A 24,540-nucleotide genomic window follows, 5' to 3' on the forward strand; every position below is an offset into this window, starting at 1 on the left:
CAACATGGTTCAGCTCCATGACTCCCTTAGTGTTGTGTCTCTCTGATGCATAGTAGTACTCATTCTCAGCCACTGTCTCAATCACTTCAATGGCTTCTTCCACAGTCTTTTTCCTGTTCAATGAACCTCCTGATGAATGGTCTACAGCCTTCCTTGATTCATAAGAGAGTCCATCATAGAAAATATGCAATTGCACCCAATCATGGAACATGTCTGGTGGGCATTTCCTTGTCAAATCCTTGAATCTCTCCCATGCCTCGTAGAGAGTTTCACCATCTTGTTGTCTAAAAGTCTGAACCTCAGATCGAAGCCTATTGACCTTTTGTGGGGGTAGAAACGTGCCAGAAACTTGCTTTCCACCTCATCCCATGTTGTTAGACTCCCCCTTGGGAATGATTCCAGCCACTTAGCTGCTTTGTCCCTAAGTGAAAATGGGAACAAAAGCAGTTTATAGGCATCTTCCTGGACTCTATTGGACTTCACAGTGTCACAAATTCTCAGGAATTTTGTGAGATGTTGGTTGGGATCTTCATTAGCACTACCACCAAATGAACAATGATTCTCCACAAGTGATATTAGCTGTGGTTTGAGTTCAAAATTGTTGGCCTGAATGGGTGGTTTCTGGATGCTGCTACCACAATTCCCAGAGGTTGGGTTTATGTATGAACTAAGAACCCTCCTCTCAGGAATGGCATTGTTTCCATCAGCTCTCTCATGGTTGTGAACTTCTCTATCCATGTTGAGATCTAGATCTTCCTCAAAATTGTCCTCAGATTCTCCTTCAGATTCTTCTTCTCCCAGTACTCTCTTCCCTCTTGCTTCCCTTCTAAGTCTATGAAGGGTCCTCTCTGGTTCGGTATATGGAGGAGTTGATGTCTCTCCTCTCCTACCTGTCATACAAGAACACAGCACAGGCAACAAACAAGTGAAATACTCTTGGTTAATGGAAGAGTATGGTTAGAGCAATTGAGGAATTAATTCAAACAGTTAGTGAGTCAGTGAGTTAGTTGCTTGAATTTAAAGGCATAAAGAAAGAAAGTATGTAACAGAGTGCAGAAATTAAAATTCAACAAGTAACTTGTATTGAATTAATCAAAACACAAAAAAAATGCTCAATCTAGTTAACTTCCAATTGGAGAATTGTCAATCGAAAACCAATCCCCGGCAACGGCGCCATAAACTTGATGCGCATAAACTAGTTATGCTACGATTTAGGAAATTGCACGATCGGCAAAATTCCTTCCGGCAAGTGCACCGGTTATCGTCAAGTAAAAACTCACAATAGAGTGAGGTCGAATCCCACAAGGATTGGTTGAGTGAGCAATTCGGATTAGAAGTGTGTTCTAGTTGAGCGGAATCAAGATTTAGATGAGATTTGCGGAATGTAAAATTGAAATCAGAAGTTAACTAATATAGCAACTTCATGAGAAATGCTTGCTTTCTTACTGATGCTTATTAAACGCCAGTAAGCTCTTACTCCAGGATGAGCTGTTTTTAATGCTATTTTTGATTTTGCTTTGATTTTTGTGACTCCACATGATCATCATCCTAAAGAAAACATAAAATAAAAATGGAAAACAGAAAATTAACATAGATAAGTAAAAATTGAGTTGCCTCCCAATAAGCGCTTCTTTATTGTCTTTAACTGGACCTTACTGAGCTTTTAATCTAGTCTCAGCTTTGAGCATTCTTGCTCAACATTGCCTTCAAGATAATGCTTGATTCTCTGTCCATTAACAATGAACTTCTTATTAGAATCACTATCTTGAAGCTCCACATAGCCATATGGTGACACACTTGTAATCACATATGGTCCCCTCCACCGGGATTTTAATTTCCCAGAGAATAATCTGAGCCTAGAGTTAAACAGCAGAACCTTCTATCCTGGTTCAAAGACTCTAGATGATAATTTCTTATCATGCAATCTTTTTGTTTTCTCTTTGTAAATTTTTGCATTTTCAAAAGCATTGAGTCTGAATTCCTCTAGCTCATTTAACTAGAGTAATCTCTTCTCTCCAGCTAACTTAGCATCCAGGTTTAGGAATCTGATTGCCCAGTAGGCTTTATGCTCCAGTTCCATGGGCAGATGACAGGACTTGCCATACACAAGCTGGTATGGAGAGGTTCCTATAGGAGTCTTGAATGCTGTTTTGTATGCCCATAGAGCGTCATCCAAGCTTTTTGCCCAATCCCTTCTATGGGTAATTACAGTCCGTTCCAAGATTCTTTTTAGTTCTCTATTAGAGACTTCAGTTGGCCCATTTGTCTGTGGATGATATGGAGTTGCTACTTTGTGGCTAATTCCATATCGGACCATAGCAGAGTAAAGCTGTTTATTGCAGAAATGAGTGCCTCCATCACTGATTAGTACTCTAGGGACACCAAACCTACTGAAGGTATGTTTCTGGAGGAACTTCAACACTGTCTTAGTATCATTAATGGGTGTTGCAATTGCCTCTACCCATTTAGATACATAGTTTACTGCTACCAAAATATACATGTTTGAGTATGATGGTGGGAAAGGCCCCATGAAGTCAATACCCCATACATCAAACAACTCAATCTCCAAGATCCCTTGTTGAGGAATGGTGTAACCATGAGGCAGATTACCAGCTCTCTGGCAACTGTCACAGTTACGTACAAACTCTCGGGAATCTCTATAGAGTGTAGGCCAGTAGAAGCCACATTGGAGAACCTTGGTGGTTGTTCGCTCACCTCCAAAATGGCCTCCATATTGTGATCCATGGCAATGCCATAAGATCTTCTGTGCCTCTTCCTTCGGCACACATCTACGGATTATTCCGTCTGCATATCTCTTAAAGAGATATGGTTCATCCCATAAGTAGTACTTTGTATCAGAAATCAATTTCTTTATTTGCTGCCTGCTGTACTCTTTGGGAATGAATCTTACAGCTTTATAGTTTGCAATGTCTGCAAACTATGGTGTTTCCTAAATGGCAAATAATTGCTCATCCGGAAAGGTTTCAGAGATCTCAATAGAGGGGGAGGACGCCCCTTCTACTGGTTCTATCCGGGACAGATGATCAGCCACTTGGTTCTCTGTCCCTTTTCTGTCTCTTATTTCTATATCAAACTCTTGCAGAAGCAACACCCATCGTATGAGCCTGGGTTTTGAATCCTGCTTTGTAAGTAGATATTTAAGAGCAGCATGGTCAGTGTACACAATAACTTTAGATCCTACTAAGTATGATCTAAACTTTTCAATGGCATAAACCACTACAAGCAACTCTTTTTCTGTGGTTGTGTAATTTTTATGTGCATCATTTAAAATGCGGCTAGCATAATAAATGACATGCAGAAGCTTGTTATGCCTCTGTCCTAATACTGCACCAATGGCATGGTCACTGGCATCACACATTAGTTCGAATGGTAGTATCCAGTCTGGTACAAAAATAACTGGTGCTGTGACCAGCTTAGCTTTCAGAGTTTCAAACGCCTGCAGACACTCTGTGTCAAACACAAATGGCGTGTTAGCAGCTAGCAGATTGCTCAGAGGTTTTGCAATTTTTGAAAAGTCTTTTATAAACCTCCTATAGAATCCTACATCCCCCAGAAAGCTTCTGATTGCCTTAACATTGGCACGTGGTGGTAATTTTTCAATTACTTCCACTTTAGCTTGATCAATCTCTATTCCCTTGTTTAAAACTAGGTTGGTCTCTTGGCATCTTTTTAGAACAAGTGCTAAATGGTCAAGGCAGGAGCTGAATGAGTCTCCAAATACTGAGAAGTCATCCATGAAGACTTCCAAAAATTTCTCTACCATATCAGAGAAGATAGAGAGCATGCACCTCTGAAAGGTTGCAGGTGCATTGCACAAACCAAAAGGCATCCTTTTGTAGGCAAACACTCCAGAAGGACATGTGAATGCTGTTTTCTCTTGGTCTTGAGGATCTATTGCAATTTGGTTGTAACCTGAATAGCCATCCAAAAAGCAGTAATATTCATGACCTGCTAGTCTCTCTAGCATCTGGTCTATGAATGGTAAAGGAAAGTGATCCTTCCTGGTGGCTGTATTGAGCCTTCTGTAATCAATACACATACGCCACCCTGTAACTGTTCTTGTAGGAACCAGTTCATTCTTTTCATTATGAACCACTGTCATGCCTCCCTTCTTGGGGACAACTTGGACAGGACTCACCTAGGGGCTATCAGAAATAGGATAAATAATCCCAGCCTCCAATAACTTGGTGACCTCTTTCTGTACCACCTCCTTCATGGCTGGATTTAGCCACCTTTGTGGTTGAACCACTGGCTTAGCATCGTCCTCCAATAGGATCTTGTGCATGCATCTTGCTGGGCTGATGCCCTTAAGATCATTTATGGACCACCCAAGAGCTGTCTTGTGTGTCCTTAGCACTTGAAGTAGCGCTTTCTCTTCCTGTGGATTTAAAGCATAGCTTATGATCACCAGAAAAGTATCACCTTCTCCCAGAAATGCATATTTCAGGGATGGTGGTAGTGGTTTGAGCTCGGGTTTAGGAGGTTTTTCCTCTTCTTGAGGAATTTTTAGAGGCTCTTTAATTTCCTCTGATTCCTCCAGATCAGGCTGAACATCTTTAAAGATGTCTTCTAGCTTTGATTCGAGACTCTCAGCTATGTTGATCTCCTCTACCAGGGAGTCAATAATATCAACACGCATGTAGTCTTTTGATGTGTCTGGATGCTTCATTGCCTCAACAACATTCAGCCTGAACTCATCCTCATTGACTCTCAAGGTCACTCCCACTTTTTGGACATCAATGAGGGTTTGTCCAGTTGTTAGGAAGGGTCTTCCTAGAATGAGAGTTGCACTCTTGTGCTCCTCCATCTCCAGTACTACAAAGTCAGTGGAAAAGGCAAATGGCCCAACCTTGATAATCATGTCCTCAATTATGCTTGATGGGTATTTAATGGAGCCATCAGCAAGTTGAAGACATATCCGGGTTGGTTTGACCTCTTCAGTCAAGCCAAGCTTTCTGATAGTGGATGCAGGGATTAAATTGATACTTGCCCCAAGGTCACATAGGGCTGTATTGGTACAAGTACCCTCTAATGTGCATGGTATCATAAAGTTTCCAGGATCCTTAAGCTTTTCTGGTAAGCTTGTTAGGTTGACTGCACTGCATTCTTCAGTGAGAAAAACTTTTTCTGTTTCTCTCCAATCCTTCTTATGACTTAAGATCTCTTTCATGAACTTAGCATAAGAGGGTATTTGCTCAAATGCCTCTGCAAACGGAATCTTTATTTCAAGAGTCTTGAGATAGTCTGCAAAGCGGGCAAATTATTTATCCTGTTCTGCTTGGCGGAGTTTTTGAGGATAAGGTATTTTGGCTTTATATTCTTCAACCTTAGTTGCTATAGGTTTATTTCCTATAGAGGCAGGTTGAGAAGCCTTCTTGAGGGAGTTATTATCAGCACTTAAAGGTGTCTGATCCCTCACTGGCATTTGAATGCCAGAACTGGACATAGATTGGGCGTTTAACGCCAGATTCCTACCCTTTTCTGGCGTTTGGACGCCAGAACTGGACATAGATTGGGCGTTTAATGCCAATTTTCACCCTTTTCTGGCGTTTGAACGCCAGACTTATTCCTCTCTGGGCTCTTACTATCCTCAGAGGGATTTTGGGTAGCACGTTGCTCATCCTCTGTCAGCTGTTCTTTTCTTGGCTTTCTGCTGCTTTGAGTTGAGGTATTTAATGTTTTTCCACTTCTTAATTGAACTGCTTGCCACTCCTCTGTTATCTATTTTGATAACTACTATTTTGTCTGATTTAATTGTGATTCCATATCCTTGTTAGCATTTTTGGTTTCTTGTAGCATCTCCTTAAATTCTGCTAACTGCCTTGTTATAGAAGATAGTTGCTGATTGAGTTCAGCAACTTGTTCCTGAGGACTAAATTTAGTTGATACTGCCTTAGCTTCTTCTTTCATGGAGGACTCATTACTTATGTACAGATGCTGATTTCTAGCAACTATATCGATAAGCTCTTGAGCCTCTTCAATAGTCTTTCTCATGTATATAGATCCACCAGCTGAGTGGTCTAGAGATACCTGAGCTTTTTCGGTAATACCGTAGTAGAAGATGTCTAACTGCACCCACTCTGAAAATATTTCAGAGGGGAATTTCCTTAGCATCCCTCTGTACCTCTCCCAGGCGTTATAAAGGGACTCATCATCCTCTTGTTTAAAGCCTTGGATGTCCAGCCTTAGCTGTGTCATCTTTTTTGGAGGGAAATACTGATTCAGGAATTTGTCTGATAACTGTTTCTATGTTCTTATGCTTATTGTAGGTTGGTTATTTAACCACCTCTTAGCTTGATCTTTTACAGCAAATGAAAATAGTAATAATCTGTAGACATCCTGATCTACTTTCTTGTCACGTACTGTGTCAGCAACTTGCAAGAACTGCGCCAGAAACTCAGTAGGTTCTTCCTGAGAAAGACCGAAATATTGGCAATTTTGCTGCACTATGACAATGAACTGAGGATTTAGCTCAAAACTGCTTATTTTGATGGGAGGTATATAGATGCTACTCCCATATGCAGCAGTAATGGGGTTAGGATATGACCCCAGAGTCCTTCTCGACTGTTCATTTCCATTTAGGTCCATGATGGATAAAAGGAAATTGATATGAATTGCAAATAAAATATATTTTTGTTTTTATTTCATTAAATAAAACCAAACCAAATAATTAAAAAATAAGATAAAATAAAATAATTAGAAATTAAAATATAAATTTCAAAAACTAAGAGAAAAATAAATTTCAAAACTAAAATAATTACTTAATTAAGAAGCTTTGAAAAACTTTTGATATGATTTTTGAAAAAGATTTTGAATTTTGAAATTTCAAAAATAAGATAAGATAGAATAAAAAGTTTTAAAATAAAAATCTGAATTTTTAAAGGAAAATTTGAAAAATAATTAAAATAAAGAGAAAAGATATTTTTAAATTTAATGAAGAAAGAAAAAAACAGTAAAAATGACACCAAACTTAAATTTTTAGATCAAAACAAAGAAAACAAATAGGAAAACTTTGAATATCACGATGAACGCTAAGAACAACTTTTGAAAAAATTTTAAGAAAACAAAAATACAAAGGACACCAAACTTAAAAAATTTTTATATTCTAAGCACTAATAATTCGAAAAAAATTGAAAGAAAAATAAAATCATGCAATTGACACCAAACTTAAAATATGAAACTAAACTCAAACAAAAAAACTCAATTATTAGTTTATAAAAAATTTTCGAAAAAAATTAAAAAAGAAAATAAGGATTTTAAAAAAAAAGTTTCAACCAAAAAGAATAATAGAAGACGCAATTTTAGTGACTCTAAACTAAAAAGATAAATTTTTCCTAATCTAAGCAACAAAATAAACCGTCAGTTGTCCAAACTCGAACACTCCCCGGCAACGGCGCCAAAAACTTGGTGCACGAATTGTAAATCACACTTTTCACAACTCGTACCACTAACCAGCAAGTGCACTGGGTTGTCCAAGTAATACCTTACGTGCAATGTTCTGAAAACCGGTTCGAACCGGCTGGTCGAACAGGATGAACCGTGAACCAGACACTAAAGCGGTTCGGATAATAAGAAAAACCGCAGGATTTGAAAATCGGCATTGAACCGATGAACCGGCCGGTTACCGGTGGGTCGAACTGAACCGGGACCCGGCCGGTTTTTTAGCCTTGCAGTAAAACGGCTGCGTTTTGCGTTTTGGAACCCTAATTCCCTTTTCAGTTTTCCCCTTGGCACTTTCCTTTCATCCAGCAGCACTCCAGCGTCCTGAAGCAAGGGTCAGAGAGAGTGAGACTGTGAGAGACAAAGAGAACGCCTTCAGCACCATCGCGCCTTCACCTCCGTCGCGCCTTCAGCACCGTCACGCCGTCAGCACCATCGCGCCGTCAGCTCCGTGGCGCCGTTGGGTCCGTCGCGCCGTCTGCTCCATCGCGCACTTAGCTCCGTCGCGCCCTCAGCCACTTCGACCAGTCACCTCCGTCGAGCTCTGCCTCTGAGAGAAAGCAATAGAGTTCGGTTGAAGCGTTGAAGCGTTGAAGCGGTGAAGTCCTTCGAGCTATAAGAGAAAGCAATAGATTTCCTCATCTCCAGGTAATTTTTAATTTAGTTATGAACATGATTTTGTGATGAAATCTGATACTGATTCTGATGAACTGAACTCTGAGTCTCTGAAACTGTTATGAATACATTTTTGTAGTTTTTGCATGATTTAGGCAGGCTTAATATTTATTTGATCTGTTCTCTGCTCTTATATCCTATCCCCTTTGGGCTGAGCAGAATGAGAAGAGTTAGCAATTAGCTTGACTTTACTGCTTTGTAGAGCCTTGTAGCTGATGCTATGGCATACTCAGTCATACTTCCTGACTCTTAATGTGAGTTTCTGCTGAAGGCTATGCTTTGCACTGCATTTGTAGTGAGTGCCCTAATAAATTTTTGTACTCTCCTTCAGTAGCTAATTAATCTGGACAATTAATCTTGAGTGGGACATAGCTTGATGATTCAAATTATCCATGAATTGAAAGAAATTGGCTTGTTGCAAATAATAGAAAACCTTTGTGCTTCCAGAAACAAAGAGGGATTTGGACAGAGCAATATGCACATGTAACTTATTACCAGAAAATTTCTTAAAGTCTTTTAATTCTTTAATTTTAATTCTCTATTGAACAGTTCATTATTGGTGATGGCCATAACATGTATGATTTCACTTATGTTGGAAATGTGGCTCATTCCCATTTATGTGCTGACCGAGCTCTATCTTCAGAGGGGGAAGTTTCAAAAAAAGCTGCAGGAGAGGTACCTTTGAATGATTCTCTCATTACATTTTTTGGTATATAAATATTTGTTTAATTATGTAAATGAAGATTAAACATGGACATCTTAGAAGGCGGTGATGATGATCCTGCTCTATTGTAGATGGGTTGTTAGTTATTCACAGGTGTACATTCTTTAGAAAGATATACAACAAAAAATCTTATTCCACTTAGTAGGGTTGATGATTGATGACAAACTTGGATCATTTTGATGCTGCTATGTTATGTTTGATTGGTTGTTTTGTTTTTTGACTTTTGCATTTGTATTTGAATGAGATTATAACATTCTGGTTTATGTAGTACTTTTAATTTGAATGATTTTTTAAAGTTTAGATTAGACTATAATTATATTTTCATGTGTTTATTTATATTTTATTTATTATTTTATTATAAAACAATTTTTTCAGTTCAACTACGGTCGAACAGGTTGAACCTATGAACCAGTGAACCAGTAGCTAGAGCGGTTCGATGACCGGTTCGATTTTCAGAACCTTGCTTACGTGAGTAAGGGTCGATCCCACAGAGATTGTCGGCTTGAAGCAAGTTATGGTTATTTTGTAATTCTTAGTCAGGAAATTAATAATAAAAATGGTTGGGTTTATGAAAAGTAATTAACATAAAATAAATAATACTTGTTATGCAGTAATGGAGAATAGATTGAGGTTTTAGAGATGCTCTATCTTCTGAATCTCTACTTTCCTACTGTCTTCTTCTTCACGCACGCAGGTCTCCTTCCATGGCAAGCTATATGTTGGTAGATCACCGTTGTCAATGGCTACCATCCATCCTCTCAGTGAAAATGGTCCAAATTGGCTGTCACCGCACGACTAATCATCTGTCGGTTCTCACTCATGTTGGAATAGAATCCGTTGATTCTTTTGCGTCTGTCACTACGCCCAACACTCATGAGTTTGAAGCTCTTCACAGTCATCCCTTCCCAGATCCTACTCGGAATACCACAGACAATGTTTAGACTTTCTGGATCTCAGGAATGGCCGCCAATAATTCTAGCCTATACCACGAAGACTCTGATCATGAACCAGGAGGCTAAGATACACACTCAAGCTAGTGCAGATAGAACAGAGGTGGTTGTCAGGCACGCGTTCCTGGAGTGTCATGGATCATCACATTTATCAGGGTGAAGTGCGAGTGAATATCTTAGAATAGAAACAAGCGTGATTGAATGAAAAACAGTAGTAATTGCATTAATTCATCGAAACACAGCAGAGATCCTCACCCCCAACCATGGGGTTTAGAGACTCATACCGTCAGAAATACAATGTAAAGTGTAAAAATGTCATAAGGTACATAGTAAGTTGATGAGCGGATAATTTATACGCTTTTTGGCATTGTTTTTAGGTAGTTTTTAGTATGATTTAGTTAGTTTTTACTATGTTTTTATTAGTTTTTATGCAAAATTCACATTTCTAGACTTTACTATGAGTTTGTGTGTTTTTCTGTGATTTCAGGTATTTTCTGGCTGAAATTGAGGGACCTGAGCAAAAATCTGATTCAGAGGCTGAAAAAAGACTGCAGATGCTGTTGGATTCTGACCTCCCTGCAGTCGAAATGGATTTTCCGGAGCTACAAAAGCCCAATTGGCACGTTCTCAATTGCGTTGGAAAGTAGACATCCATGGCTTTCCAGAAATATATAATAGTCCATACTTTGCCCAAGTTTTAACAACACAAATTGGCGTTGAACGCCAAGTCTTTACCCTATTCTGGCGTTAAACGCCAGAACTGGCATAAAACTGGAGTTAAATGCCAGAAACAGGTAGCAACTTGGCATTTAACTCCAAGAAATGTCTCTACACATGAAAGCTTCAATGCTCAGCCCAAGCACACACCAAGTGGGTTTCGGAAGTGGATTTCTGCACTATCTATCTTAGTCTACTCATTTTCTGTAAACCTAGGTCACTAGCTTAGTATAAAAACTACTTTTAGAGATTTATTTTGTACCTCATGACATTTTCACATCTGAATATTGTATTCCTGATGGCATGAGTCTCTAAACCCCATGGTTGGGGGTGAGAAGCTCTGCTGTGTTTCGATGAATTAATGCAATTACTACTATTTTTCATTCAATCACGCTTGTTTCTATTCTAAGATATTCAAACGCACTTCACCCTGATGAATGTGATGATCCGTGACAGTCATCATCATTCTCACCTATGAATGCGTGCCTGACAACCACGTCCGTTCTATCTGCACTAGCTTGAGTGTGTATCTCTTAGCCTCCTGGTTCATGATCAGAGTCTTCGTGGTATAGGCTACAATTATCGGTAGCCATTCCTGAGATCTGAAAAGTCTAAACCTTGTTTGTGCTATTCCAAGTAGGATCTGGGAAGGGATGACTGTGACGAGCTTCAAACTCGTGAGTGTTGGGCGTAGTGACAGATGCAAAAGAATCAATGGATTCTATTCCAACATGAGTGAGAACCGACAGATGATTAGCCGTGGGGTGACAGCGCACTTGGACCATTTTCACTGAGAGGACGGATGGTAGCCATTGACAACGGTGATCCACCAACATACAGCTTGCCATGGAAGGAGACCTGCGTGCGTGAAGAAGAAGACAGTAGGAAAGCAGAGATTCAGATGACAGAGCATCTCAAAAACCTCAATCTGTTCTCCATTACTGCATAACAAGTAACCTTTATTTCATGTTATTTAGTTTTCATAAACAAAAGTATTTTTTATCATTAATCTCCTGACTAAGATTTACAAGATAATTATAGATTGCTTCAAACCGACAATCTCCGTGAGATCGACCCTTACTCACGTAAGGTATTACTTGGACAACCCAGTGCACTTGCTGGTTAGTGGTACGAGTTGTGAAAAGTGTGATTTACAATTCGTGCACCAAGTTTTTGGCGCCGTTGCCGGGGATTGTTCGAGTTTGGACAACTGACAGTTTATTTTGTTGCTTAGATTAGGAAAAATTTATCTTTTTTGTTTAGAGTCACTAAAATTTCATCTTCTATTATTCTTTTTGGTTGAAACTTTTTTTTTTCAAAATCCTTATTTTCTTTTTCAATTTTTTTTGAAAATTTTTATAAACTAATAATTGAGTTTTTCTGTTTGAGTTTAGTTTTATATTTTAAGTTTTGTGTCAATTGCATGATTTTATTTTTCTTTCAATTTTTTTCGAATTATTAGTGCTCAGAATATAAAAATTTTTAAGTTTGGTGTCCTTTGTGTTTCTGTTTTCTTAAAAAATTTTCAAAAGTTGTTCTTAGCATTCATCGTGATATTCAAAGTTTTCCTGTTTGTTTCCTTTGTTTTGATCTAAAAATTTAAGTTTGGTGTCATTTTTACTGTTTTTCTCTTTCTTCATTAAATTCAAAAATATCTTTTCTCTTTATTTTAATCAATTTTCGAATTTTTCCTTTAAAAATTCAGATTTTTATTTTAAAACTTTCTATTCTATCTTATCTTAGTTTTGAAATTTCAAAATTCAAAATCTTTTTCAAAAATCATATCCAAAGTTTTTCAAATCTTCTTAATTAAGTAATTATTTTAGTTTTGAAATTTATTTTTCTCTTAGTTTTCGAAATTTACATTTTAATTTCTAATTATTCTATTTTATCTTATTATTTTTATTTATTCTTAATAATTCGGTTTGTTTCTACTTAAATAAAATAATAACAAAAATATATTTTGTTTGCAATTCATATCAATTCTATTTTATCCATCATGGACCTAAATGCAAATGAACAGTCCAGAAGGACTCTGGGGTCATATGCTAACCCCATTACTGCTGCATATGGGAGTAGCATTTGTATACCTCCCATCAAAGCAAGCAGTTTTGAGCTAAATCCTCAGCTCATTGTCATGGTGCAGCAAAATTGCCAGTATTCCGGTCTTCCACAGGAAGAACCTACTGAGTTTCTGGTGCAGTTCTTGCAAATTGCTGATACAGTGCGTGACAAGGAGGTAGATCAGGACGTATACAGGCTGTTACTATTTCTGTTTGCTATAAAAGATCAAGCTAAGAGGTGGTTAAATAACCAACCCATAACAAGCATAAGAACATGGAAACAGTTATCAGACAAATTCCTGAATCAATATTTCCCTCCAAAAAGGATGACACAGCTAAGGCTGGACATCCAAGGCTTTAAACAAGAGGATGATAAATCCCTTTATAACTCCTGGGAGAGGTACAGAGGGATGCTAAGGAAATGCCCCTCTGAAATATTTTCAGAGTGGGTACAATTGGACATCTTCTACTATGGGCTTACAGAAAAAGCTCAGATATCTCTAAACCACTCAACTGGTGGATCTATACACATGAGAAAGACTATTGAAGAGGCTCAAGAGCTTATTGATATAGTTGCTAGAAATCAGCATCTGTACATAAGTAATGAGTCCTCCATGAAAGAAGAAGCTAAGGCAGTATCAACTGACTTTAGTCCTCAGGAACAAGTTGTTGAACTCAATCAGCAACTATCTTCTATAACAAGGCAGTTAGCAGAATTTAAGGAGATGCTACAAGAAACCAAAAATGCTAACAAGGATATGGAATCACAATTGAATCAGACAAAACAGCAGTTATCAAAATAGATAACAGAGGAGTGCCAAGCAATTCAATTAAGAAGTGGAAAAACATTAAATACCTCAACTCAAAGCAACAGAAAGCCAAAACAAGAACAACTGACAGATGATGAGCAACCTGCAACCCAAAATCCCTCTGAGGACAGTAAGAGCCCAAAGAGGAATAAGTCTGGCATTCAAACGCCAGAAAAAGGGTGAAAAACTGGCGTTAAACGCCCAATCCATGTCCAGTTTTGGCGTTCAAACGCCAGTGAGGGATCAAACACCTGCAAGTGCTGATAATAACTCCCTCAAGAAGGCTTCTCAACCTGCCTCTGTAGGAAATAAACCTGCAGCAACTAAGGTTGAAGAATATAAAGCCAAAATGCCTTATCCTCAGAAACTCTACCAAGCGAAACAGGATAAACAATTTGCCCGCTTTGCAGACTATCTCAGGACTCTTGAAATAAAGATTCCGTTTGCAGAGGCACTTGAGCAAATACCCTCTTATGCTAAGTTCATGAAAGAGATCTTAAGTCATAAGAAGGATTGGAGAGAAACAGAAAAAGTTTTTATCACAGAAGAATGCAGTGCAGTCATTCTAGCAAGCTTACCAGAAAAACTTAAGGATCCCGGAAGCTTTATGATACCATGCACATTAGAGGGTACTTGTACCAAGACAGCTCTATGTGACCTTGGGGCAAGTATCAATCTAATCCCTGCATCCACTATCAGAAAGCTTGGCTTGACTGAAGAGGTCAAACCAATCCGGATATGTCTTCAACTTGCTGATGGCTCTATTAAATATCCATCAGGCATAATTGAGGACATGATTGTCAAGGTTGGGCCATTTTCCTTTCCCACTGACTTTATAGTGCTGGAAATAGAGGAGAACAAGAGTGCAACTTTTATTCTAGGAAGACCTTTCCTAGCAACTAGACGAACCCTCATTGATGTTCAAAAATGGGAAGTGACCTTGAGAGTCAATGAGGATGAGTTCAGGCTGAATGCTGTTGAGGCAATGAAGCATCCAGACACATCAAAAGACTGCATGCGTGTTGATATTATTGACTCCCTGGTAGAGGAGATCAACATGGCTGAGAATCTCGAATCAGAGCTAGAAGACATCTTTAAAGATGTTCAGCCTGATCTGGAGGAATCAGAGGAAATAAAAGAGCCTTTGAAAATTCTTCAGGAAGAGGAGAAACCTCCTAAACCTGAGCTCAAACCACTACCACCATCCCTGAAATATGCATTTCTGGGAGAAGGTGACACTTTTTCGGTGATTATAAGCTCTGCTTTAAATTCACAGGAAGAGAAAGCACTACTTCAAGTGCTAAGAACACACAAGATAGCTCTTGGGTGGTCCATAACTGATCTTAAGGGCATCAGCCCAGCAAGATGCATGCACAAGATCCTATTGAAGGATGATGCTAAGCCAGTGGTTCAACCACAGAGGCGGCTAAATCCAGCCATGAAGGAGGTGGTGCAAAAAGAGGTCACCAAGTTACTGGAGGATGGGATTATTTATCCTCTGATAGCCCCTGGGTGAGCCCTGTCTAAGTTGTCCCCAAGAAGGGAGGCATGACAGTGGTTTATAATGAAAAGAATGAATTGGTTCCTACAAGAACAGTTACAGGGTGGCGTATGTGTATTGATTACAGAAGGCTCAATACAGCCACCAGGAAGGATCACTTTCCTTTACCATTTATAGACCAGATGCTAGAGAGACTAGCAGGTCATGAATATTACTGCTTTTTGGATGGCTATTCAGGTTACAACCAAATTGCAATAGATCCTCAAGACCAAGAGAAAACAGCATTCACATGTCCTTTTGGAGTGTTTGCCTACAGAAGGATGCCTTTTGGTCTGTGCAATGCACCTGCAACCTTTCAGAGGTGCATGCTCTCTATCTTCTCTGATATGGTAGAGAAATTTCTAGAAGTCTTCATGGATGACTTTTTAGTATTTGGAGACTCATTCAGCTCCTGCCATGACCATTTAGCACTTGTTCTGAAAAGATACCAAGAGACCAACCTAGTTTTAAACTGGAAAAAATGTCACTTTATGGTGACTGAAGGGATTGTCCTTGGGCAATAAATTTCAAACAAGAGAATAGAGGTGGATCAAGCTAAAGTTGAAGTAATTGAAAAATTACCACCACCTGCTAATGTTAAGGCAATCAGAAGCTTTCTGGGGCATGCAGGATTCTATAGGAGGTTTATAAAGGATTTTTCAAAAATTGCAAAACCTCTGAGCAATCTGCTAGCTGCTGACACGCCATTTGTGTTTGACACAGAGTGTCTGCAGGCTTTTGAAACTCTGAAAGCTAAGCTGGTCACAACACCAGTTATTTCTGCACCAGACTGGACATTACCATTCGAACTAATGTGTGATGCTAGTGACCATGCCATCGGTGCAGTATTGGGACAGAGGCATAACAAGCTTCTACATGTCATTTATTACGCTAGCCGTGTTTTAAATGATGCACAGAAAAATTACACAACCACAGAAAAAGAGTTGCTTTTAGTGGTTTATGCCATAGACAAGTTTAGATCATACTTAGTAGGATCAAAAGTAATTGTGTACACTGACCATGCTGCTCTTAAATATCTACTTACAAAGCAGGATTCAAAACCCAGGCTCATAAGATAGGTGTTGCTTCTGCAAGAGTTTGATATAGAAATAAGAGACAGAAAAGGGACAGAGAACCAAGTGGCCGATCATCTGTCCCGGATAGAACCAGTAGAAGGGGCGTCCTCTCCCTCTATTGAGATCTCTGAAACCTTTCTGGATGAGCAATTATTTGCCATTCAGAAAATACCATGGTTTGCAGACATTGCAAACTATAAAGCTGTAAGATTCATACCCAAAGAGTACAACAGGTAGTAAATAAAGAAATTGATTTCTGATGCAAAGTACTACTTATGGGATGAACCATATCTCTTTAAAAGATGTGCAGACGGAATAATCCGTAGATGTGTGCCGAAGGAAAAGGCACAGAAGATCTTATGGCATTGCCATGGATCACAATATGGAGGCCATTTCGGAGGTGAGTGAACAGCCACCAAGGTTCTCCAATGTGACTTCTACTGGCCTACTCTCTATAGAGACTCCCGAGAGTTTGTACGTAACTGTGACAGTTGCCAGAGAGCTGGTAATCTGCCTCATGGTTACGCCATGCCTCAACAAGAGATCTTGGAGATTGAGTTGTTTGATGTATGGGGTATTGACTTCATGGGGCCTTTCCCACCATCATACTCAAACACGTATATTCTGGTGGTAGTAGACTATGTATCTAAATGGGTAGAGGCAATTGCAACACCCACTAATGATACTAAGACAGTGCTGAAATTTCTCCAGAAATATATCTTCAGCAGGTTTGGTGTCTCTAGAGTACTAATCAGTGATGGAGGCACTCATTTCTGCAATAAACAGCTTTACTCTGCTATGGTCCGATATGAAATTAGCCACAAAGTAGCAACTCCATATTATCTACAGACAAATGGGCAAGCTGAAGTCTCTGATAGAGAACTAAAAAGAATCCTGGAATGGACTGTAATTACCCGTAGAAGGGATTGGGCAAAAAGCTTGGATGATGCTCTGTGGGCATACAGAACAACATTCAAGACTCTTATAGGAACCTCTCCATACCAGCTTGTGTATGGCAAGGCCTGTCATCTGCCCGTGGAACTGGAGCATAAGGCCTACTGGGCAACCAGATTCCTAAACCTGGATGCTAAGTTAGCTGGAGAGAATAGATTACTCCAGTTAAATGAGCTAGAGGAATCCAAACTCAATGCTTTCAAAAATGCAAAAATTTACAAGGAGAAAGCAAAAAGGTGGCATGATAAGAAACTATCATCCAGAGTCTTTGAACCAGGACAAAAAGTTCTGCTGTTTAATTCTAGGCTCAGATTATTCCTCGGGAAACTGAATTCCTGGTGGAGGGGACCATATGTGATTACAAGTGTGTCACCATATGGCTATGTAGAGCTTCAAGACATTGATTCTAATAAGAAGTTCATTGTTAATGGACAGAGAATCAAGCATTATCTTGAAGGCAATGTTGAGCAAGAATGCTCAAAGCTGAGACTAGATTAAAAGCTCAGTAAGGTCCAGCTAAAGACAATAAAGAAGCGCTTATTGGGAGGCAACCCAATTTTTACTTATCTATGTTAATTTTATGTTTTCCATTTTTATTTTATGTTTTCTTTAGGATGATGATCATGTGGAGTCACAAAAATCAAAGCAAAATAAAAAACAGCATTAAAAATAGCTCACCCTGGAGGAAGAGCTTACTGGCGTTTAAACGCCAGTAAGAAGCATCAGACTGGCGTTTAACGCCAGAAAGAAGCATCAAGCTGGCATTAAACACCAGAAACAAGCTACAGTCTGGCGTTTAACGCCAGAAACAAGCACCAACTTGGCGTTAAACGCCAATAAAGGGAGAAAAGCTGGCGTTAAATGCCAGAAACAAGCAGCAACCTGGCGTTTAATGCCAGGATTGCACTCTATGGGCGTTTTGCACGCCTAAATGGAGTAGGGATGATAAGTCCTTAACCCCTCAGGATCTGTGGACTCCACAAGATCCCCACCTACCCCACCTCTCTCTCTCTCTCTCTCTCTCTCTCTCTCTTTCACCTTTTCATAACACTCTTTCCCAAATACCCTTCACCAATCACCTCCCCCTATAAACCACATATCTCCCTCCATCTCCATTTTCTTCTTCTTCTACTACTTTGTTTCTTCTTTTGCTCGAGGACGAGCAAACCTTTTAAGTTTGGTGTGGTAAAAGTATTGCTTTTTGTTTTTCCATAACCATTAATGGCACCAAAGGCCGAAGAAATATCTAGAAAGAGGAAAGGGAAAACAATTGCTTTCACATCCGAGTCATGGGAGATGGAGAGATTCATCTCACAAGCCCATCACTAAGAAAAGGATGGAGCAAACAAGAGAGCCCACTCATGGACCTCAACAGGAGCATGAGGAAATTCCTCATCATGAAATCCCTGAGATGCCTCAAGGGATGCACTTTCCTCCACAAAACTATTGGGAGAAAATTAATACCTCCCTAGGAGAATTGAGTTCCAACATGGGACAACTAAGGGTGGAGCACCAAGAGCATTCTATCCTCCTCCATGAAATTAGAGAAGATCAAAGAACTATGAGGGAGGAGCAACAAAGGAAAGGAAGATATATTGAGGAGCTAAAGCACTCCATAAGATCTTCAAGAGGAAGAGCTAGCCGCCATCACTAAGGTGGACCCGTTCTTTAATTTCCTTGTTCTTTATTTTTCTGTTTTTCATTTACTATGCTCTATGTTTATTCATGTTTGTGTCTTTATTACATGATCATTAGTGTTCAAGTGTCTATGTCTTAAAGCTATGAATGTCCTGTGAATCCATCACCTTTCTTAAATGAAAAATGCTTTAATTACAAAAGAACAAGAAGTACATGAATTTTAAATTCATCCTTGTGATTAGTTTAATTATTTTGATGTGGTGACAATACTTTCTGCTTTCTGAATGAATGCTTGAACAGTGCATATGTCTTTTGAATTTGTTGTTTATGAATGTTAAAATTGTTGGCTCTTGAAAGAATAACGAAAAAGGAGAAATGTTATTGATAATCTGAAAAATCATAAAATTGATTCTTGAAGCAAGAAAAAGCAGTGAAGAACAAAGCTTGCAAAAAAAAATAAGAAAAAGGAAAAGCAAGCAGAAAAAGCCAATAGCTCTTTAAAACAAAAGGCAAGAGCAAAAAGCCAGTAACCTTTTAAACCAAAAGGCAAGGGTAATAAAAAGGATCCAAGGCTTTGAGCATTAATGGATAGGAGGGCCCAAAGGAATAAAATTATGGCCTAAGCGGCTAAACCAAGCTGTCCCTAACCATGTGCTTATGGCGTAAAAGTGTCAAGTGAAAAGCTTGAGAGTGAGCGGTTAAAGTCGTGATCCAAAGCAAAAAGAGTGTGCTTAAGAACCCTGGACACCTCTAATTGGGGACTCTAGCAAAGTTGAGTCACAATCTGCAATTATGTGTCTGTGGCATTTATGTATCCGGTGGTAATACTGGAAAATAAAGTGCTTAGGGCCACGGCCAAGACTCATAAAGTAGCTGTGTTCAAGAATCAACATACTGAACTAGGAGAATCAATAACACTATCTGAATTCTGAGTTCCTATAGATGCCAACCATTCTGAACTTCAAAGGATAAAATGAGATGCCAAAACTGTTCAGAGGCAAAAAGCTACTAGTCCCGCTCATCTAATTGGAGCTAAGTTTCATTGATATTTTGGAAATTTATAGTATATTCTCTTCTTTTTATCCTATTTGATTTTCAGTTGCTTGGGGACAAGGAACAATTTAAGTTTGGTGTTGTGATGAGCGGATAATTTATACGATTTTTGGCATTGTTTTTAGGTAGTTTTTAGTATGATTTAGTTAGTTTTTACTATGTTTTTATTAGTTTTTATGCAAAATTCACATTTCTGGACTTCACTATGAGTTTGTGTATTTTTCTATGATTTCAGGTATTTTCTGGCTGAAATTGAGGGACCTGAGCAAAAATTTGATTCAGAGGCTAAAAAAGGACTGCAGGTGCTGTTGGATTCTGACCTCCCTACACTCGAAATAGATTTTCTAGAGTTACAGAAACCCAATTGGCGCGCTCTCAATTGCGTTGAAAAGTAGACATCCAGGGCTTTCCAGAAATATATAATAGTCCATACTTTGCCCAAGTTTTGATGACGCAAATTGGCGTTTAACGACAAGTCTTTACCCTATTCTGGCGTTAAACGCCAGAACTGGCATAAAAACTGGAGTTAAACGCCAAAAACAGGCAGCAACTTGGCGTTTAACTCCAAGAAAAGTCTCTACACATGAAAGCTTCAATGCTCAGCCCAAGCACACACCAAGTGGGCCCTGGAAGTAGATTTCTGCACTATCTATCTTAGTCTACTCATTTTCTGTAAACCTAGGTCACTAGCTTAGTATAAAAACTACTTTAGTGATTCATTTTGTACCTCATGACATTTTCACATCTGAATATTGTATTCCTGATGGCATGAGTCTCTAAACCCCATGGTTGGGGGTGAGGAGCTCTGCTGTGTTTCGATGAATTAATGCAATTACTACTATTTTTCATTCAATCACGCTTGTTTCTATTCTAAGATATTCACTCGCATTCACCCTGATGAATGTGATGATCTATGACACTCATCATCATTCTCACCTATGAACGCATGCCTGACAACCACCTCTGTTCTATCTGCACTAGCTTGAGTGTGTATCTCTTAGCCTCCTGGTTCATGATCAGAGTCTTCGTGGTATAGGCTAGAATTATCGGCGGCCATTCCTGAGATCCGGAAAGTCTAAACCTTGTCTGTGGTATTCCGAGTAGGATCTGGGAAGGGATGACTGTGACGAGCTTCAAAATTGCGAGTGTTGGGCGTAGTGACAGACGCAAAAGAATCAATGGATTCTATTCCAACATGAGTAAGAAATAATAGATGATTAGCCATGCGGTGACAGCGCACTTGGACCATTTTCACTGAGAGGACGGATGGTAGCCATTGACAACAGTGATCCACCAATATATAGCTTGCCATGGAAGGAGACCTGCGTACGTGAAGAAGAAGACAGTAGGAAAGCAGAGATTCAGAAGATAGAGCATCTCCAAAACCTCAATCTGTTCTCCATTACTGCATAATAAGTAACCTTTATTTCATGTTGTTTAGTTTTCATAAACAAAAGTAATTTTTATCATTAATCTCCTGACTAAGATTTACAAGATAACCATAGATTGCTTCAAACCGACAATCTATGTGGGATCGACCCTTACTCACGTAAGGTATTACTTGGACGACCCAGTGCACTTGCTGGTTAGTGGTACGAGTTGTGAAAAGTGTGATTTACAATTTGTGCACCATAAGTCTCTAAAAGTTGTTTTTATGCTAAACTAGTAGCTAAGGTTACAGAAAATAAGTAACTAAGTGCAGATAGTGCAGAAATCCACTTCTGGGGCCCACTTGGTGTGTGCTTGGGCTGAGCATTGAGCTTTACACGTGTAGAGGCTTCTCTTGGAGTTAAACGCCAGGTTGTAGCCTGTTTGTGGCGTTTAACTCTGGTTTGTAACCTATTTCTGGCGTTTTACTTCAGAATAGGGCAGGAAGTTGGCGTTTGAACGCCAGTTTGTGTCATCAAAACTCAGGCAAAGTATGAACTATTATATACTTCTGGAAAGCCCTAGATGTCTACTTTCCAACGCAATTGAGAGCGCGTCAATTGGGTTTCTGTAGCTCCAGAAAATCTATTTTGAATGCAGGGAGGTCAGAATCCAACAGCATCTGCAGTCCTTTTTCAACCTTTGAATCAGATTTTTGCTCAGGTCCTTCAATTTCAGCCAAAAAATACCTGAAATCATAGAAAAATACACAAACTCATAGTAAAGTCCAGAAATATGAATTTTTCATAAAAACTAATAAAAACATAGTAAAAACTAACTAAATCATACTAAAAACTACCTAAAAATAATGCCAAAAAGCGTATAAATTATCCGCTCATCAGTCATCAAAAATAGAAAACACCTTTTTACCCTGGGTAGCACGGAAGGAGATCCAAGAAGCCTTCTTCTTGGCTGCCCCCTGTTTAGTCAGCACGAACAAATAAAGAAAAAGACTGAGGGAAGGTCGAACACCCAACTCCTGGCACAATAGCTGAAAATTTTTCATAAAAACCCAAGAGTTGGGATGAAGCTGAGAAGGGGAAAGGTTGCAGTTCCAAAGGAGGTCAGTCTCAAACTCAGTAAAAGGAAGGGTAATGCCTAACTTGGTAAAAAAAGCAATCATACGCATAGAAGAACGGGTGTTCTACCCGACTTAAAGGAGGAAAACTGACCCTCTCTTTGGGGTCAGGTGACACCAACTCATAGTCCTTCTCATCTTCCCTATTCCCACAAATCCTATGAAACCTCCTAATTTTTTCACAATATTCCCGATCCGCTACAGTGACACAACCTAACACTACAGAATCTAACCAGTCAGCCATACCAGGAGGAACCTTTGTGGACATCTCAACAATATTTCTACGAGTAGACATAGAAACTACACCTACGGCAAGAAAATGAAAGGGGCGTCACTACCAAACAACTCGGCCAGAAATAAGAAGATGAAAAAATAACCAACAAACAGCAACAAGACAACAAAGGGCATCCCAAGGTTTGCGAAAGCAAATCACCACCGCAAACCTAGCGACACCCTTTGGAGGCAATGCAAGCACAGGAAGAAAAATGCAAAGGATCAAAGAAGATCAAAAGCCCCAAGCCCTAGCCTTTAAGCAGCAGTAAGAAGAAAGATCGAAACTTTAAAGAACACAACAACTTGCAGCAGAAGCAAATACAAAGTGCGCAGAAGACTCACAACTGCCATCAAACAGGAAAAATATGAAATGCATAAAATAGGTACCAACCTAAAGTAAGGAGAAGCAGAAGTAATGACGAACGCACAGCAAAACCACGGACGATCCAACACCAACAAGCGCCTCGAAAGCTTCAAAGAAGAGGAAAACTTGGGGAAAATCAAAGAAACAAGAAAGAAAGAAAAAGAATTTCTCTGGAAAATGAAACAAAGCCAAAGACCCCTCTGATTTTGAACAAAATAAAAAAGAGGGAAAGCGAAACGTCAAAAGAATTAAGGGCCCAATTAATAGGCTTTAAAAGCGCTTGCATGAACCCAAGAAACTAACGCACTCGAGAATGACGTAGCATTTAAAGAGCAAAAGAAAAAATTCTTCGTGTTTTGAAATAGCATTAAAGACACAGAAGTTCACTCGAGAAGAATAAGAGCACCTCGGAGGAGGCCCCACAAGAAGATGCTTGAGCACTTCCTCATAAAGAGATCAAAGCTCAGAACGGACACGATCCCGTATAAAGGACGAAGCTCAAACAGGGGCACTGTTCATACCCTGGTCCGAACTAGTGGGTTAGAAGATCCGAAGACAAAGAGGACCGACCTCACGAAAGGTTAGGCCCATAACCTACCTCTTCGGAAAGATCTTGGAAGACTTCTAAAGATGCCCAAAAAAGGCCCAAAAGAAAGAGCCACCGCCTACTAGGAAGCGGTTGGCAAAAGATATGATCTCATCCGCAAAAGATAATATAAAGATAACAATCTTATCTCAAGAAAGATTGTCGAGCACCACTATAAATACACTGAAACACCCAGGTATAACTCATACTCCAATTCTACTAAAAAACCTTCCTAAAGCCCGTACTGACTTAAGCATCGGAGTCTCTTGCAGGTACCACCACCCACCTGTGGCCAAAGACCGGCGGCACCTCAACTCCAACAAGTCGGGTAGGACAGGCTCAACCAAACCAGAAGATCTCGTACGAGATCGACCTCAGCATTTCAGGTAACCCTCCGAACACTCTCCATCTCCCAAGATTTAGAGGTGGCGGCTACTGCCTTCTTTTTCTCTTTCTAGAGGATTCTCCAACCTTGGGTGCCATAAGTGGTAATGGAAAGCAAAAAGTAACGCTTTTCCCACAGCAAACTTAAATTCTTTTCTCGTCATCGAGCAAAAATAAATAAAAGAGAAGAATGGAGTAGAAGAAGAAGAAAATAGAAGGAGAATGAGGTAGAAGGCAATTCGGCCAAAGGGGCTATTGATGTGTATGAGAGGTGTGTGTATGAAGGGTTAGAATGAGGGGCATTTATAGGAGTGAGCTAGGGTAGGTTCGGTCATACGTGGGGTAAATGGGAGGGAAATTTGATTTTGAAGTAGGTGAGGGTTGGTGGAACTTATGATGGTTTTGGGGAAGTGATATGGATGTTATTGGGCTAAGGTTTATAGGGAAGAGTGTATGGGGAAGTGTAAAAGTAAGAGGGAAGAAGTGGGGTAGATGCTGTGAGACCCACTGGTACTAAGAGGCTAGAGAATTCAGATTCTCTACCCTCTGCATTGGCATTGAACCCCCAGGGTTTGCTCCCTGGCTGGCATTCAACTCCAGCAACACTCCATCCAGAGTGTTCTATTTTCACTGCTAAACATTTTTGTCTCTATTCTGACTGATGCACATGATCATGAACATAAAGAAATAAGTTAAAAAAACAAAATAAAGAATTTAAAATAAGTAGAAATAATTAATTAGGGTTGGGTTACCTCCCAACAAGCACT

The 24,540-nt window shown here is 39.4% G+C and overlaps 1 long non-coding RNA gene and 1 other non-coding gene across 2 annotated transcripts; both read left to right on the forward strand.

The window, feature by feature from the left end:
- Nucleotides 1–209: 209 nt before the first annotated feature.
- Nucleotides 210–313, forward strand: LOC112738721 (small nucleolar RNA R71). Its single transcript, XR_003169664.1, has one exon. It is a non-coding gene; the product is annotated as a small nucleolar RNA R71 (small nucleolar RNA).
- A 7,432-nt stretch (nt 314–7,745) lies between these two features.
- On the forward strand, nt 7,746–9,146 carry LOC112735978 (uncharacterized). Its single transcript, XR_003168659.3, has 2 exons — nt 7,746–8,109; nt 8,686–9,146. It is a non-coding gene; the product is annotated as an uncharacterized lncRNA (long non-coding RNA).
- Nucleotides 9,147–24,540: the final 15,394 nt, after the last annotated feature.

This window comes from Arachis hypogaea, chromosome 13 (assembly GCF_003086295.3).
Source record: "Arachis hypogaea cultivar Tifrunner chromosome 13, arahy.Tifrunner.gnm2.J5K5, whole genome shotgun sequence".
Lineage (NCBI taxonomy): Eukaryota > Viridiplantae > Streptophyta > Magnoliopsida > Fabales > Fabaceae > Arachis > Arachis hypogaea.